The sequence below is a fragment of the Pongo abelii genome, chromosome 15, assembly GCF_028885655.2.
Source record: "Pongo abelii isolate AG06213 chromosome 15, NHGRI_mPonAbe1-v2.0_pri, whole genome shotgun sequence".
In the NCBI taxonomy this organism is placed as follows: domain Eukaryota; kingdom Metazoa; phylum Chordata; class Mammalia; order Primates; family Hominidae; genus Pongo; species Pongo abelii.
The window spans coordinates 87355422-87375036 of record NC_072000.2 but is presented as its reverse complement, the minus strand read 5'-3'; the positions used below and the strand labels follow the sequence as shown (position 1 = coordinate 87375036).

Below are 19615 nucleotides of genomic sequence, written 5' to 3'. Positions count from 1 at the left end.
TGTGTTAGGTACCACTGCAAAATTTCTTAAAAGTTTTCCAAAAAGTTTCTCTCTAATATTACTTGATATAAAAGGTTTAAAGGCTATGTAACTTTAATAAAGGGACTGATGAAGGTTAAACAAGTTTTTTACTACAGAACTTGCATAAATTGTTGAAAGGACATATAGCCTAAACAAAGGGGTTGAAGAATGTTAAACAAGTTTGTTTATTGCAGACTTTCTCATGACCTTTAATTTATAAGTATGAGTTATAAATCTCCAAAAGAAGCATATTCTATGCAGATTTTTCTAAGAATATTTCATTGAATAATCATTTTTATGTTTGTTTTTCATTTTAGGTTCATTTTAAGCAATGAAAAAAAGACGTGAAAATGATTATTCAATCAAATATTTTAAGCATTTAACCCTGAATATGAGTTTAAGATAGGAAGCTGCTCTTTGTAGATTCACAATTCTAAATATAAGTGACAGGTGGGAAGAGGAGGCTTGGTTTTGTTCTTTTGTTTTTGTGTTCATAGTTTTATTTTTGGAAAACACCATGTTTCCATTAAATATTTAATATCCTGTCTTATCAAAGTGGTCATTTGGTTTTCTGGGGTTTCTTTCTAGCTTTATTGGGTATGATTGACAAAAATTTAAGATGTACAGTATTTAATGTATGTACATGTTGTGAAATGATTACCAAAATAGGACTAATTAACATATCCATCACTCTAAATAATTACCTTTTTGTGAGTGTTATTTAATACTAACAATTTTAGCTTTTGTATTTAATGGTTCTTCATACATACTAATTTATGCAGCAATTATTTATTATATGTTATTATATACCAGACACTAAAAATAGACAATACATTTTTGTAATAATTTTGCATTTTTTAAACTTAAATTATATCTTTAACCTACAGAGTGTCATGGCTTCTTTAGGAGCTTAAATGGCTTTAATAACATTCGTTGATAAATTGAATCATTTCTGTGACACGTATCGTAATAATTCAAGTAAAATTTGAGTGTAATTGAAAAATCTCATATCAGTAAATATCCATTTTCATTACTCTTTAGCAAAAAGAAAAAAAAACTGCTTTAAAAACAGTTGCTTACAAATTCTATGACTGTATCTGAAAATTTGGAAAACAACACTTAACTAAATATATTCTTTATGTTTCTGCTATAGAAAAAGAGAGAGATTGAAGAAGAAACAAATAATATTTTAAAATGTGTATCTAAGCTGTATTTAAGCTCCCATGATGAGGGGAGAAATGTTTTTATAATTAAGAAGAAAGTACGGAAACCATATGACCTCGTTAATCACCTTTTGCCAAAATCTCGAGTCATTTTAAAAATAGTCTGTGCCCAAGACATGAATATGCCTATAACAGTCAAACTCTTAACTTTCTGCTAAATTGCCTAAAAATAGTCAAAAACCCTGCAGTTAAAAGGTTGTAAAAGTGAGCCTATTAAAAATAATAAACTAGGATCTATTTAATTATATTATTGTTAGTAACTGCCATTGAAAAACAAGAGCAGGATAGTATCTGAATAAGCATTAGATTTAAAAGGGGGAGATGGGCTAATGAAAAATTACCTCATTAGCAATGAGTAATAACATAATTTGCAAACATTTATATGTGACCCAAGGAAAACAAATGTGGAAGGGTAGTTTTCTAATCTGGTTAGACCTGGCAAAACTTTGTTTAGACTAGAGCAAAATGTGAATCCTTTCCAGGCTTTGAAGCTGAGTCAACACAGAAAGAAGGAAGTGTAGATTTATTTTGGACAATTCGTTATAATTTGGATTATTATAGAACCTTTTCCAAAGTTCACTGCATAATTTGGACTTCTTTTTTACTCACTCTGTATAATTTGCGTATCTAGAACTAAAGAAGGTGTAAATGGTACCAGAAGGGTTATGGGGGGTATTCAAAAGTCAATCACGTTCGTTTAAAAACAAAAAATCCAAAAAACTATATGTTCAAAAATAAAGAAATTGACACATGCACACTAATTTTATTTCTCAAAAAATAATCTCTATTTTAAGATTGGCATGGAGAAATTAGCTTTTAAACAAAAACTGGGACATATAGTTTAACAATCCATGTCTTCCATGTGAATTATTTATAAGAACAGTTTTGCAGTGTTTTAAAATTGAACCAATTTAGTTATACAATTGGCAAATCACATTTATTAAAAATTATCCACTTTCAACCAGAATATAAGCCTATCATGTATAAGAAAAATGTGGTATTCAACTTGTTATCATCAGATTCTAGAGCCTTGCATATAGATTTTGTACAATTAATCTTTTCAATTGTTGAATGAAATCTTATAGGTAATTAGAAATTTACTGGAAAACCCAAACTGTTTGGTCCATTTACATTTAGGCAGTAGAGTCAGGTTTCAAATAAACCCTTCTGTATTACCATAATGGTCTTTGTTTGTTGGTTGGTTTGTTTGTTTTGAGATGGCGTTTCACTCTTGTTGCCGAGGCTGAAGTGCAATGGTGCAATCTCAGCTCACTGCAACCTCCACCTCCCGGGATCAAGCGATTCTCCTGCCTCAGCCTCTCTGGTAGCTGGGATTATAGGTGCCTGCCACCATGCCCGGCTAATTTTTTGTATTTTTAGTAGAGGAAGGTTTCACTGTGTTGGCCAGGCTGTTCTCAGACTCCTGATCTCAGGCTATCCACCCGACTCAGCCTCCCAAAGTGCCACAGTGTTTTTTGAGAAGACCTTTCCTTTTATATTGTGTGAAGAATTACTACAGTTATCCATTTTACACAGCTCATGTCTAAATGCAGCAAGGGAATGGACCAGGACAGAGTTAAATTGGACCATACACAGTGTCATTGCAGTAGTTTTTACAAATGAGCATGTGCTATTGCTTGATCTATAAAGCTTCAGCATTCTCTATTATCTTGAAACCTGGAGGAGGAAAAGCCTGGAATTTAGTTCTGTCAGTCTGTCAGGATTTCAAGACCACGTGCCATTCCTATACCTCTCCCTGCTCTTCTTCTGAATTTTTGGACATTGGGCAAGAGAATTTTGTGACCCTCTTTAATTGGAAAAACTATTCCCAACTATATCTTCTGTATCGACTGTCTCTCTTTTGATGTTACTTGCTCTGATTTAAGACAATGGCACTTTTTTATGAAAACAAACTTGACCACTCTGCATTCTATTTTTCCTTTGTTTTTTAGTGTCTTTAGAATAATTCAAACTAAAAGGATCTTATTCTAGGTAAAGGAAAGTCTACTATGAACCATGCTAATTGAAAAGCACTCAACTGTTCATCAATCTTACCACCAGGTCTCCAGATACAGAGAGATCTCTATTGATAACATGCTCCTGGAGATGAACTTTAAAATATTTAACATAATGGCAATGGTCTAGCTTAGAACAGAGAATATCTAATCCCAGTTTTCCTTCATTCTCTCATTTTCCACTTTCTCCTTATCCGTCTGCCACCTTCTTTCTCATAATTCATGATCTAATATTAATTTTATATGCTTGTTGCTATGAAGCATTTATTTCCAGGGGCATAAAGATATGTGTGACAAAGCCTCAACTTATGTTTAAAGACTCTTCCTTCTCCCAATATCTTATACACGGGTTTATGCATATAGGCAGCCTGTAACAAATTCCTACAAAACATATATATATATAGATATATATATATGTATATATAGATATATATATATGTATATATATTCTTTCATATTGGTTTAAGAAGACATAACTTCTTAAATGTAATGAACAAATGTTCTCTTCATATAAGATCTCTGTATTCTAAACAACTGTAGAAAAGTAGTGCAAGTATCTATACCTCTTTATGAGTGTTAGACTCATATCTACATGAACACAGTAAATGAAAGACAAAACATGGAAAAAATTAGGCTGCACTAATGTTTCTCTAGGAATAAAATTAGTACATGAAATATGAAATATATGCATTTAAAAATATTTGGTTTTGAAATGTAATGCCTATCCTAAGGTTTTTCATTAAGGTTAATTATTACTTTTATCTACTCATGTATTATCTGTTTTACTTAGCACAAATTTTTGTATGAATGTGAAAAATGTAGAGGAGTCAACAAGCTTCTGAAACAATCATCTTCTAATGAGAAAAATTTTACATGCAAGTTCATATGTCTCAGTTCATGGTCATATTTTGATTGTTAATGAACAACTAAGATAATGCATTAGCTTACAGGATTAATACTGACCTTTTATCAAAGGATTTCTGTTGCAACAAATCCTATCACTCATTCACTCACTCACAGTTAATGTAGTTAGAAGGGTCAACTGAGGTTACAGCAGAAAAATGAACAAGATTTAAACACCAATACTTGTGAAATCCATGAAGATAGCTAAAATAAGTAGTTTTAAGTAGTTTGAAAGTACTTAAAATCTTACCTTTAAGACAAGATTAAGTATCAAGTTCATGGTAGATCCTGGTAATCTGAAGAATGCCGCCTTCCAAAACAACACATCCTAATCCTCGGCGCCTGTAATATGTTATCTTATGTGGGTAAAGAGATTTTGAGGATGTGATTGAATTCAGAATCTTGAGATCCTGAGATTAACCTAGATAATTAAAGTAAAGCAAATATGAGTGCAAGGTCCTGATAAGAGTGAGGCAAGGGGATCAGAAGGGTACTAGGAGTTGTGATGAAGGGGAGGAAAGCAAGAGGTTAGTGTAGTGCAGAGAAGAGGACCCCAAACTGAGACATGTGGGTGCCTTCTATCAGCTGGGAAAGACAAGAAATGAATTTTCCCTTAAAATCATCAGAAGGAACTACCCCAGCCAATGCCCCTGAGAAAGAATTTGGACCTCTGGCCTCCAGAACTATAAAAGAATACATTTTGTTACCTCAGCAATAGGAAACTAATATATAGATGTAAATCATTTTTGAGGGGTACGGGGGAGAATCTAAAAGAACTTCAGATGCCCTTAAAGATGTTCTCCTTTTTTACAGGGGACTTGTGAGACAAAATATGATGATGAAAATTATCTATTTCCACAAAGTTTAATATTCACACTATGCTGAAAAAAAAAACTGATTTTAATGCCATTTTACATTTTTCCAACATCTCCTTTTCATTTCTATTTAATTCTCAAGGATGAATATAATTAATCTACTTGTAGGTCAAAAATCCTAAACAGTTTATGATTTTTGTGTCTTCTGTTTAAGATAAGAGATTCTCATAAAATTAGTCTTATTTAAAATTTAGTATGTAAATGTGGCAATTTGTAAAATAAACTTGTATCATTGAATTTTGATTATCAAGTTCAGAAAGAAAGGAAATAGGATTTGACTGTTGCCTGGACATCAGAAAATGTGGATCCTACCTTGACTTAGTACATTCAAGCATCTATAACTAGCATACCCTGATAATTTTTAAACCCCAGAAATTTATTTCTCAGTTTCAGAGGCTGGGAAGTTAACAATCAAGGTACCAGCATATTGGGTGTTTGATGAGGGACAGTTTCCTGTTTCATAGACAGTCTTCTCATTGAAACCTCACATGGCAGAAGGAGTAAGGAGGGATCCCCCTGGAGCCTCTTTTTTAAAAGCACTAATCCCACTCATGAAGGCTCTGCCCTAATCACCTTTTCACTTCCCAAAGACTTGACCTTCTAATACCATCACTTGGTGATTTAGGTTTCAACATATTAATTTTAGGGAGGACATAAACATTCAGAACATATTATTGTCCCTGATCCCAAAATTCATAATCTTCTCAGATGCAATACTCTTTTCATTCATTTCAGTCTATTGTCTCCAAAGTATTAACTTGTTCCAGCAGTAACTAAAAAGTTTAAAGCCCAAAGTCTCATCTAAATATTACCTATGTCAGATAGGGGTGAGACTTAGGGTACAATTCATTCTGAGGCAAATTGTTCTCCATCTGTGAACTTATGAAATTAAACATATAATGTGCCTCTAAAATACAATTGTGGTTCTGGCATAGGATAGATACTCCCATTCAAAAAGAAAGAAATTTGAAAGAAAAGAAGATTGAAATGTCTCTAGCAAATCTAAATCCTTAAGGCTCAAGAATATATATATATATATATATATATATATATATATATATATTTCTTTTTTAATATGGCCCTCTGTCCTTTAGACCTGCTGGAGCCAATGACCACAGTTTTGCTGGACACAACTCAAACTGCAGCTTTCATGGGTTAAGTCATGTGCCTAAAGATCTCCTTGCTCAGAATTGCCTGCCAGTGGCTTTACCCATTTAAGATCATAGGAATATAACTCTTGAAGCTGGACCTTTGACAGGAGGGGCAGCACTGATGATTTGCGTTTTCTTCCATTGTCTTAGAAAATAGGTCCTCGTTTTTGTTTACATGGCTGACTAATTTCCACATTGTCTTGATGAATAGCTTCTAGCTTCAGTTGAGATGGCTGAACTTTATTCTCTTTACCACACTCATACTCTCTTTCACACAGGCTTTCTTATTTTTGCAACATGGATAGACGGAGAATTTTCCTAATTTTTAATTTCTGTTTCCCTTTTGATGAACAATTCTGTCTTTAAATCATTTCTTTATTCTCTGATTTTAACATAAGCAGTCAAGAGGGGCAAGGCCATTCATAAATATTTTGCTTAGAAATTTCCTCTGTCAAATATCCAGTTTCACTATACACCATTTCTACCCTTTCACAAAACCCTAAGACACAGACATAATTCAACCAAGTTCTTTGTCACTTTATAGCAAGAATTGCCTCTTCTCTAAAATCCAATAACATGTTTCTTATTTCTGTCTGAAACCTCATCAGAATGGCCTTTACCATCTATATTTCTAACAATATTGTGTTCAAAATATCTTAGGTATTCTCCAAGTCAATCGAGACTCCCTAAATCGCTTCTCCTCTCCTTCTAAGCCTTTTCCAAATTTCCCTAAACAATTTGTTCATGGTAATGTAGACTTTTTCTAACCTGCACTTCAAAAGTCTTCCAGCCTCTACCCATTACTAGTTCTGAAACCACTTCCACATTTTAATGCATTTGTTATATCAGCTCTCCACTTCTTGGTATCAATTTTCCATCTTAGTTTATTTGGGCTGCTATAACAAAATGCTAAAGACTGGGTATAGTATTTTTTTAAGTAGAAATTTATTTCATAATTCTGGAGGCTAGAAGTCTCAGATCAGTGTGCCAGCCTAGCTGAGTTCTAGTGACAGCTCTTGCCTGGGTTGCAAACGGCCAACTTCTTGCTGAAGTTGGCAGAATGGCAGAGGAATCTCCCTGCAGTCTCTTTTATAAAGGCACTAATTCTATTCATGAAGGCTCCATCCTCATGGTCCAACAACCCCCAAAGACCCTCACCAACTAACAGCATCAACTTGAGAGATGAGATTTAACATACAAATTTTCAGGGAACACATTTATTTAGGCTGTAGTATAGCTAAATTAGTTTCAAGTAAGTCAAAAATTATGTCATTTCCCAGTTTCCTCAATTTTTAAAACCAAATGATGAAAGTAGATTGTTTTTAAGGCATCTTTCCTCTTGAAAATATATTATTATGTGATATGCAGAATGTAATAAGTGAGTTCCCTTGACATAGTGAGTCTGTCTTAGAAAAATACTCCATCTTACATTTCAAAAGGCATCAAGCCAATAGGGTCCAGATGTTTGCCTAGTCAGTAGAGATAATACCAAATCAGATAAGGGTGTAACCCTTTACTATCAGTTCTCACCAGAGGACTCAAGGTCCATAAAATGAGCAGAAATTCAGCAGCTAGACGTGGCCTTCTTGATAGCCCCTGTCTTTTCATCATTCATGATCAGCAGCATCTCATATCTGCTGCCGAAGACCCTTCCTAAATCAAGGATTCTTCTTTTCAAGACGTTGATGACCGTCTGGATCGGATGAGGACACTCTCCTTGTCCATGTCACTCTCCTTGGACTGGTTCATTAACACCTTTTTAATCATCTTTTTCTCTTGATGTCAAATGATACTGTTTGGTTTAAAATTTTAATCTCTAACATTTATATATTGATTAAATATACTATTACGTGTGGTTTGCAATATTGACTGACTTGTGAAGTGGCTTGAGCTTATGTTCCCATGGATCTTAGTGCTGAGTGATGGGTAGTACCAAGAAGAATTGCCTCCTTGGGAAAAAACTCCATGTGGCTCATGGTTTCTATTACTGAAATAGTAAAATTCTGACTGTGAAAATACACAAATGTGCATGGATCTGGTTATGTCTGACCTTGTGCCACTCATGACAAAGTGACAGTGAACATTTTTGTTGTTGTTGTTAGTTTCTAATTCCAGCAATAGTCTTAAATTGGGGCTCAAGGAACAAAGCAAGAAGGTCCTCTAAAAATCTCAGAAGAATTCATACCAAAGAACTTAACCTGAGGCTACCTCTTCAGTTGGATAGCTTGTAGACTTGTTGGATCCCAGCTGTCTTATATGTGCTGTGGTAAATAAACATTTTCCGGCCTTCATAAAATTTTGAGAAATTGGGTACTGGAAAATAGGAAGAAAGCATAGAATAAAGTTTATTGTTATTAAATTAAACATGTAATGGAGCAACGTAGATCAAGCCCAGCTCAATATTATAACATTTACAAACATTTTGAAACAGCAAAATCAATTACCATGTGAAATTTAACTCATTTGGTAGGATTATCTTGTTTTTCCTGCTTAGTTACTTTAATCATTTTACACTAATGTTCCAAGATTTTCCTTTCCAGATAAAGTAAATTTTTCAGCTATCTTGTGGTAACCTTTCAAAACTTCAAATGTTTCTAATATGCTTTTAAAAAGTAAAAAAAAAAAGCAAAAATATTGAGTTTTTATAAAAAAGACATTTTGATTCAAAATAGCAAAATAAAGAAAATACTGAATTAGAAAACCATGGATGATGCCTTTTTTACTCAAGTTGATTGTAATATTTTAACTAAATTTTATATTGTCTTTGTGAGTAGGTAAAAGGACAAGACAGCTTGATGCTAATAATTGTCCTCCCTCTCACTCCAGTGAAAAGTTGACTGTTTTCTATACAATTGCATAATGAAATTGAAGGTGATTAAGAACCTTATATTGGCATAGCATGTATCTAGATTTTATAATAAGAATAAGGCTTTCAATCTAGGTGTGAGTCTAATATACCTTTTTGTTAGCTGAAACTATGGACAAATTTCCTGAGCCTCTCCAGGAATTAATAAAGGTAACCTTCAAGACAGGCTGTTGTAAGGCTTAAGTATGGTAATTCTGTGTTTAGGCACTTATCACAGTCAGTCTCATCAAGCCCTTAAATGATAGCTATTGTCATTTTATTAACATTATTACACACCAACTTTTATGAATTCACATTAATTGCTTAGGTATGAGGATACATGCAGTCAACAAAGATACAACTAAAACAGCAAAAAATGCATTCAGGTTTAAAATCAAAAACTACTCTGAAAACATTTGTAGTAGAAATAATTATTTTATTTTGACTTTTACTTAACATGCAAACATCCAAACATTTACCATTTAGGAATACAACTATAAATAATGTTAGTAGATTTCTTGTTATTGTCAAAAAGCTTGCATCTGCAGATTATTGAATGTCAAAATAGAAATTGAGTTTGTCATCAAAATGCTTAATGTCATAACTGCCTTTCTCTGATGCATATTTCATAAAGCTAAATCACTTAGTTTTGTATAGTTTCTACCTGTGGAAGAGGAACTTCCTCTTGCTCAGCTGTATAACAAGTCAGCCAAAGATAGCTATATTGACAGCTGGGAATCAAGTCAATTTCTCTGACTCTATACTCTGATTTTAGGAAGTGGCCTCTTCAATTATGTCTTACAAATAGAATTTTCTCTGTGGACCGAGGCAATCCTTGACTTAGTTTCCAGATCAGATATGTCTTGTTTTACTACTCCTGTTAAATGCTGGAATTGCGTTCTGTAATTTTAGTACTAATCCCAGCCAGTCCTTCAGAGTGCCCCCATGAACTTCCTTGATGATTTGCTTTTGTCGAATTTTGAAAATTAGGAGACATTTTCCTCATAGTTTTTATTTTACGTTCATGTCCTTATCCTTTTCCCTTACCTAAAGAACATCGTGTTTCTGGTAACACGCCATGCTCTGAAATACCTTTGTCATCTGGAGTCCCTTCTCTGATGCCTTTTCATTCTCAACACCAGCACATACCCAGTTCTATCCCTGTGTTTTAGTCAGATATAGTGGAAACAAATAAACACTGTACTCCATTCCAGCCTTGAAAGAAGAAGCAAATTGTTTGCTCTGTCAATGTGGTGCAAGAAAATAAAATTAAAAAGAAATCCCAGTGTGTGCTAAGTCAACAGTAGTCACCCTAGGCCAATCAGTGACTTTGCATGTGAGGTAAATTTGTGTGCTCTGGGGGCAAAGTAGAAGAAGATATTTGAGGTCTAAGACACTTGAAATGATAAGAAAGTCAAGCTGTTTCAAACGGCATGGCACAGATGCAGTCAGGAGAGGGGATAGTACATCTGCAGCATTGTCTTTAGAACAGGACTATACTGGGTTTATGTAAAACCATCATTAGTCACCTGCTGCGTGATCTCCCTCAACTGCCCTGACAGATTACTCATCTATAAAAATGAGAGTAAAAAGCTATCTCATTGAGGGTAAGGTTTAAAAATGAAAATACTTATGTTAAAGACCTGCAACAACATAGTAGGAACATGAAATACCAGTGATAATGATGATAATAGTAATAATTACCACTGTGTTTTAAATTAGGATATTTAAGATGGAGAGCAGCCTTTCAATGATTAGGAGAGACATGACATGAAAATAGCTTATTATTTACAGATCTTGAGGGGTATAGACATGTCTGGAGGCCACACACATGAAGGTTAAAGAGCAGGTGGAGAGACAGAGAGAAAGAGACCATGGATCAATGTCTTTATTGGGATCTAGGACATTATTTAATCAGATTTCCTATGGGAAGTTTTACTTGGTAGGTTTAAAGCAAGCAGACACAAAGTCCCAGAGGTAACATTGTGACCGGAAAATGGTCACAGTTGATCTGCACAATCCATATGGCATGTGGAGATTAGCAGGGCCAGTCAAGTAGGCTGTATCTAGCTGTCACACGGGGAAGTGGTCACCACTGGGAAGTTGTTTAAGGCAGATATCTGGATTGATCACACTGGGGAACTGAGAGTTGGTGTAGGACTAGAAACTGTTTCAAGAGTGACTAAGCTTTACTTCTGGTATAAAAAATGTAAACATATTCAAAATGGATACCAAGGCAACATAAAATTATAAGAATTCACTATATATTGGCATAATCATTGTATTGATATCAGCTGAAAATCTCTTACTTACCCAGACAGTCTCCCTCTTGACATGTTTCCTTCCATATTTACCCTTTAAGATATATATTGTCAATTTACGTAGTTTTACTCTCTAAGTTTGCCTTCGAACATCAACGAAATTCCTACACACAAATGTTGGTGTAACTGTAATGGGTATCATTATTTTTTTCAGGACTCTTACCCTCTGGTAACGTACTTGCCATTCCTTACCTTCTTTAGCAATTTCTCCAAACAGAGCAAGTGACCAGTCACCACAGCAGCCTCAAGCCCCAAATTTCAAAATTTTCCGTGGAAAATTAAGGTTGCTATTTGAAACAAAGAAAATGAAGCCAAGCAAAGTAAATAACAAAAGTGAATATGCTCTGTATATGAAAATTTTAAAGCAATGTTACTAAAGTTGTAATAATGGCCCGTAGAAGAAGTATGCATAAACACACACCATGTCATTTGACATTTAGTTCTTTGCAAAGTGATTTGATGTTTCAGAGCTTAAAAATATTGTGTAATTTATTTAATATTTATATAGCAATTTATACTGGTTACAATCTTACATGACTTTTATTACTTTGTGATTTATACTTGCCCAGTGTGCAAACTACTTCCCACATATTAAGGGAGAGCTTTTGAAATTGATCACTTTTTCAGCCTCAATAAGTTGTCATGTAATAAATCACAATAAGATTAAACACTCATTAGTTCAGTAACCTGTTCAAGCCCAGTGTAAGCTAACTGCAGCCTAAAGGAAATAGACCAGCATCCTTAGACATGGCATTGATCTCTGTGCTTTCTTGAGTTGATGCTCCTTTCAATGATAGTATTTGATTCTGTAATTGAGACTTCCAATAAGGATGCATAAGAATTTAAGAAAATTTAGCTACTTAAATATTCAATAAATTCAAATATCCTGAAAAACCTACATTGTTCAAAGCAGGATCAATGATTTTGAATTATCAGAAATTCATCTGAGTTTCAAGAATATGTTTTGAATTTGATTGGTTCAATTCAGAGTTATTAAGCTAGTGTTCAATACTAGGTTCAAAGTGGTATACAGCATACAATGAAAGGGATAGGGTGTCTGTAATATGTAACTGACATTTCCTGTATCCCTTTCTCTATTTACAGTATAATCAAGATACCACATAAACTGGGTTTTGAATAAATAAGGCAGGTATAAACTAAACGAGGGCATCCTGGAGCTGACATTTGATTGCACTGTGTCACTAGAACTAAGCTGTGAATCATCATGTTTCATACTGCTTCAACATTTAATATGAAATTACAGAGGAAGGCAATAAGTAGGGCTGAATAATTTTAATGCAGTGTATTACTTGGTTGCATACCCTAACTCAAAGTTTTAAGTTAAAGACAATCTTTAGGCCAGGCGCAGTGGCTCACGCCTGTAATCCCAGCACTTTGGGAGGCTGAGGCGGGCGGATCACCTGAGGTCAGTAGTTTAAGACCAGCCTGGCCAACATGACGAAACCCCACCTTTAGTCAAAATACAAAAATTAGCCAGGCGTCATGAAGCCTGTAATCCCAGCTACTCGGGAGGCTGAGACAGGAGAAACATTTGAATCAGGAGGTGGAGGTTGCAGTGAGCCAAGATCACATCGCTGCACTCCAGCTTAGGGAACACAGCGAGACTCTGTCTCAAAAAAATAAAAAAAAAATCTTGAAAGTCTGCTGATAGTTAAAATTCTGTTGATTTAAGTAACCACATACTAATTGTTCTTCAGTAAAAATAATTTTTATTTATGAAACTTTGTTTTATGTGTAGATACTAACTTTATTAATAATAATACTCTCCACTTTCATATATGCTACATCACTGACCAATTTTAAGTGTTTTCTCTTTTCCAGAAATCACAGGAGAAAGCAAAGATGTTTTGGCATCAACTAAACTTGGATTGTAACATTGACTCTGCCACTTTCTAGTTGCAATGAGCTTCAATTTTTGTCTTCTCATAAAATGAGGATAATATTCCACACTTCACAGAGTTATTGTAAGAATCCATTTAAGTAAATGAAGTAACTGACATGAAAACTGATTATATAACTTGCCTAACGTCTTCCAACTGGGAATAATGCTGCATATATTTAAATCTCTGTCTGTGACACTAAGGTAAGTGATTTTGAACTATATCTTATTGGTATTGGAAACAGTGCACAGAAAACTGTTATGTACTCAACCTTTATTTCTGCATGGAATCTTGCATACTGCTTCTATTAAATACACACAGTTATAACTCTTATGCATTTAAAGTTTCTGTCATAGTGTGTAAATCTCCTACTCTAAATACTAAGGTAGAGAAGAAAGGTGCTCCTTCAGGTTCAAGAAGATTATACAAACCAGTTCTAAGAAAGAGCCAGCCCTTCTTACCATGTAGTCATTTTAAAATAGATCGACAAATTATTTAATAATCCTCCACCCTTCAAAAGGTGGAGCCTGATTTCCCTTATCTTAAACAAGTACTATACTTACTAATTTGCTTCTAATGAATGAAATATGGTGGAGGTGATTATGTGTGATTTCTGAGACTAGATCATAAAAGAAACTGCCTTATCCTGTTCTTTCTCTTAGACTGCTTGCTCTTGGGAAAATCTGTTGTCATGTCCTGCGAGCCCTCAAGCAGCCCTAAAGAAAGGTCCTCATGGCAAAGAATTGAGTTCTTCTGCCAGCAGCCAGCAAGGAAATGAAACCCTGTGCCAATAGCCACATAAGGGGACAATCTTGAGTGAACCTTTCAGTCCCAATCAAGCCTTTAGTTGATGGCAACTCAGGCCAACAGCTTGATAGCAACATTATGAAAGAATCTGAACCAGAATCACCTGACTAATCGATGATGAAATTAATGACTCACAGAAAATGTTAGATAATAAATGTTTAGCGTTATAATCCACGAAGTATTAGGGTAATCTGTTTTGAAGCAATAGATAGATAATGCACTACTGCTCTAAAGGATGCACAAAGAAATATGTCCAAGACTTCTGCCTTTTTTTTTTTTTTTTGAGACTGAATCTCGCTGTGTTGCCCCGGCTGGAGTGCAGTGGCATGATCTCAGCTCACTGGACCCTCCACCTCCTGGGTTCAAGCGATTCTCCTGCCTCAGCCTGTGCTATAGCTGGGACTACAGGTGTGTGCCACCATGCCCAGCTAATTTTTTTGTAGTTTTAGTACAGACGGGGTTTCACCATGTTAGCTAGGATAGTCTTAATCTCCTTATCTCGTGATCCGCCCGCCTTGGCCTCCCAAAGTGCTGGGATTACAGGCTTGAGCCACCACGCCCGGCCCCTTTTTTTAAAGAGCGAAAGGAAATTCTGCTAATTTTTTTTGAGATATTTATTACAAAACAAATCAATTTGCACAAATCTAGTAGGTGAGTTCAGTTGGAATAAAGGAGTATAATTTATCTAAGCAACAAATTTGAAGTTTGTGTGCCATGATATTCCTTTGAGTATCAGATTATCATATAAGGTAAAGCACTGTAGAACTTTTTAGGCAAAATGGGAGAAACATGAGCATTAGTAAATTTTTAAAATTCTTCTAGTATCCCAAGGGAATTATGTTCTCCAGGTGACAGTAGATCTAAAATAAGACTCGCAATCATGACTTCAACTTTGATGCAGATCATAAAATCACAGAAAGGAAACTTTCATCAGAACTCAGTCAAAAATAATGCGATACTTAAGCAGACTCCAAGTGCTTGGGGAGTGAACTTCAGCTTTGTAGATGCGCATACAGCTCCCACAAACGTCAGAACCCTCTCATAGAGGGCAAGTTGCTGATGCATTGCAGAATGCTTCTGGCTGGCACTCTGTTTAAACAACCTCAAGTGATGCATAGCTGTTGGTGCCCTCTTCTAAGCTGGAATCTAGTCTTTTAAGCTTAGATTTCCAGCTTCATTTATGGAAGAAACAGAATAGTTCTCTCTTTAATTCACTTAACATTTTGTCTTAGTTTATGACATATTTTCAAGAGGAAGAAATCATAGAATAAAATAGCTATTTAATAATAGGCATTAGTATTAGTATTATTAATAATACAAAGCATTTTATGATAATGATAGAACTTTAACACCCTTTGTTCTCAGCACATTTTACCTATCCCAGGTCTATTTTCCTGTCACTGAAAACACACCTACATAGTCCTATCACATATTCTGGGCACATTGTAGGTACTGATAGGAGTTATTGAAGGAAAACTATATATATAACTTCCAATAGATGAAATGCTAATTGGTGTGTTATGCTTCTTTGGTGAAAGGCATTGTCCTCTTTGACCTACTGTATAATGAGATTTATTTGGAGCATCAAAGCTTTCCATAAAAACTGAAAAAATGTTTTGAACAGTAACGTAAGCATCAAATTATTGTGACTTCTTAGGGAAGTGCAGAAAGATGGAGCAGCATCACACTTTTTGAAATAAGCAGATCACCTTCTTAAATAAAAGACTAGTGTTTTGAGGACAACATGTTTTGGAATAGATCATTTCAATTATTGATTTTTGATGTATTATTAAGACCTGGCATCTTCTTTTTAATGTTAAGAAATGATTTTCTCTTTTAAATCTACGTTCCCACTAGCCTGTTCAATGCTTTTCTAACACTGATATTAATGGAATAATATAACTACCGTAATTTCACATTTTCATTTCTTTAAGAGAAAAAACTCTCAGAATATCTCTTATGGTTCATGCTTTAATAATTATGTCAGTTATAATACTACAGGGGAACCATCATTTCTTCAATATGAACAGGAAAATTAGAGCTTAAGAGCCAAGACTGGAGTGATGGCCTAAAGGCAAAACACCAAGACTGCCTTTAATTCAGGATGTAGATCTACCTATAACCAAATAAGTAGACCTCTCATATTACTAAATAGTCTAATTTAGTCCAGTAGAGAACTAAACTTAATTTTGTACACAAAGCTCACTAAACTAATAAAAAAAATATGCATTTCTCTGGCCTTCCCTCTTGCATTTCTTTCTTGGGACTTTGCCTAATGGTTGTTAGTTACTGAGGACTAAGTCTTCTAAATAATAAAGGCAACCTAACTTTAAAAAGTCCATTTTAATGGCTTTCCTTTGAGAGTGGTCCACAGTGAATTCTAGTCACTTGTAGTCATAGCTCCATCCTCTGTAACTTTTTCTTGATACAGTGAACTGCAAATAAGAATACGAGCTGAAAGTTTGTGTTATGTACATAAGAATACTTATGTAGGTTTTATGCAGCCGTGTAAGCACACACATACATACATACACACACACACACATACTGTATTAGGTATAGTTTTTCCTGAGGGATCATAATGGAAGTTGCAGACTCTTATCCTTCCAAATGGTTGACATTTCAAATTATTGACAGAGGGACAGAGAAGTCATGAGGGGGCACTATGCCATCACCTTGGGTAGGTTTGAATTAAAATCAATAGGACTTCAACAGGTGCTGACTGTACCAGGAGAGGATGTAGGCAGCTCTTATCACTGCTTTACATCACACTGTTGAACAATAAGCACTTTTTCTTACTGCTGCCTCAAGGCAGTAGATAATTTTTTAAAATACGTGTTTGGTGCTGTGAAAGAAAAATAGGATCTTCACAACACTAGGCACTCCATTAGTTGGGACTCTGTCCCTACATTGAGGTGCCTCTGCCTAGGTAGTGCACCCAAGTCTCTGGCAGCCTCCATCTTTCAAAATATAGATGTAGATAGCCATGGTCCCACTGCTAGTATACTCTGTGCATGTGTGCTGCAGAGGTTTATCAGCTGTGCCCTCTGAAAGGGCAGCCACCATAGCCCTCTCCACATCTGAGCCCACTGGAGCCACACTTGGTGTGAGTGAGGAGTGCTGCCCTGGAATGTCAGGAGCAAAGCATGGAAATTATTCTATCCCCTAGGCCCTTGTACTCTGGGCCTGTGATGCAAATGTCAGCTCTAATAATCTCCAAAATGCCTTTGGGCTCATTCTTCTATTGCATTTATGAATAGCACCTGGCTTCTGTTGACATGGAAAATTCACAGAAATCACCCTGTTAAATAGTAGCTTGGACATATCCTTGTTGTCTTTTGAAAAAGATTTCTCCTATTTTTCTTATATGGATAAATTGAGAGTTTTCAAAAATGCTAAGCTCTGCTTCCCTTTGGATTCAAAATGTAACATTTAAGCATTATACTCTTTTAGCATTTTACTTTAAGCACTCAAGTCAAGCTGAGCTTTCAAGATTTTACTAAGAAATAGCCTCAGCTAAATATCTAATTTCATTACTCACAAGTTCTACCTTCCACAGAACACTAGGACACAAACAGAATATAGCTAAGTTCCCTGCCACATTATAAGAATTTCCTTTTCTTATTTGCGTTTCCAATAACACATTTCTCATTTTTGTCTGAAACTCCATCATAATGGCCTTTATCCTTCATGTTTATAATAGCATTCTGTTCGGGATTACTTAGGTATTCTCTGAAAATTGAGGCTTTCTATCTGAGCCCTCACTAGTATCACCCTTAACAGTCTGTTCATAGCAACATAAACTTTTTCTAGACTGCACTTCAAAACTCATCCAGTCTCTACCCATTATCCAGTTCCAAAGACTTTTCACATTTTAGATATTTGTTACAGCACCACCTCCCTTTTCAATGCTGATTTTTTTTTGGTTATAGTCTGTTTAGGCAGTTGTAACAAAATGTCATGGACTGGGTATCTTATAAGCAACTCTTATTTTTCACAGTTCTAGGGTTTGGAAAGCCCAAAATCAGAGTACTGGCAGATTCAGTACCTAGTAAGGGCCCATCTCATAAATAGATGATTCATCCTGGGATATCTTTTACAAGGGCACTAATTTCATCTATGAGAGCTCTGACTTCATGAACTAAATACCTCCCAAAGGTTCTGCCTCCTAGCACCATTACATTAGTGATTGGGTTCTCATCAAATCTCGGGGGGCGGGTACAAATATTCAGACCATATTATTTACTATGCCAGCGCCAGAACTAGTAAAACAAATGATACCATTTTAACTATCTAAAAGTGAGGAAATATCTGTCTTTCATAATTGTTTTTATCGCTGCATTTTACAATATGTGATGAACTAATATGAAGCAACAAATGTGATTATAAAACAACATGAAAATCAGTAAGAATACAATATTTTAGTGCATGAAATCTTATTTTTATTAATATTTTGACTACATAAAATATATTTTCACATTTATAGAATGAGGAAATATGAAAAAGAATAAAAATAATTTTGTTACATAAAAGGCATCCAAATTGCAAAAGAGGCAGTCAATTTACCTTTGTTTGCTGATGACATAACTGTCTACCTAGAAAACACTAAAGACTCCTGCAAAGACTCCTAGACTTAATAAATGATTTCAGTAAAATTTCAGGATACAAAAATCAGAAGCATTTCTAAACACCAGTTACATTTAAGTTGAGAATCAAATTAAGAACTCAATCCCATTTATAACAGCCACTAAAAATATAAAATACCTAGACATACATTTAACCAAGGAAGTGAAAGATCTCTACAAAGACAACTACAAAACACTTATAAAAGAAATTGTAGATGACACGAACAAATACAAAAACACACCATGCTCACAGATTGCAAGAATCAATATTGTTGAAGTGACAATAAAGCACAAGGAGATCTACAGATTCAATGCAATTTCTATAAAATTACCGATGTAATTTTTCATAGAAATAGAAAAGACAATACTATAGCTCATAGCCAAAACAATCCTAAGCAATTAGAACAAATCCAGAGGCATCTAATTACCTGACCTCAAATTACAATACAAGGCTATAGTAAATAAAACAGCATCGTACTGATAACAAAACTAGACATACAGATCAATGGAACAGAACAAAGGACCCAGAAATAAAGCTACATACCCTAAACCAACTAATCTTTGACAAAAATCAACAAAAATAGACAATGGAAAGAGGACACCTTATTCAGTAAATGGTGCTGGGAAAATTAGCTAGCCATATGCAGAAGAATGAAATTGGACCCCCTCATCTCTCATCATACACAAAGGCATTTCCTCATCAAAAATTAACTCAGGATGGATAAAGACTTAATCATAAGCCCTGAAACTATAAAAGTCCTAGAAGAAAACCTAGGAAAGACTCTTCTGGATTGGCCTAGGCAAATAATTTATGACAAAGACCCCAAAAGTAAATGCAACAAAACAAAAAAATGAACTTTAAACTAAAAAGCTTCTGGAGAGCAACAGAAATAATCAATAGTATAAACAAACCACCTACAGAATGGGA

At 34.9% G+C, this 19615-nt stretch overlaps 1 long non-coding RNA gene across 1 annotated transcript in view; it reads right to left on the bottom strand.

Annotated features, from left to right (window-relative positions):
* Nucleotides 1–4057: 4057 nt before the first annotated feature.
* LOC129049800 (uncharacterized) overlaps nt 4058–19615 on the bottom strand; it is an 88583-nt gene continuing 73025 nt past the window's right edge. Inside the window, exons 3-5 of the long non-coding RNA XR_008513137.2 lie at nt 11547–11641; nt 8374–8501; nt 4058–4583 (exon numbers count right to left, since the gene is read on the bottom strand). This is a non-coding gene — a long non-coding RNA (uncharacterized LOC129049800). The remainder of the gene's footprint in view (nt 4584–8373; nt 8502–11546; nt 11642–19615) is intronic.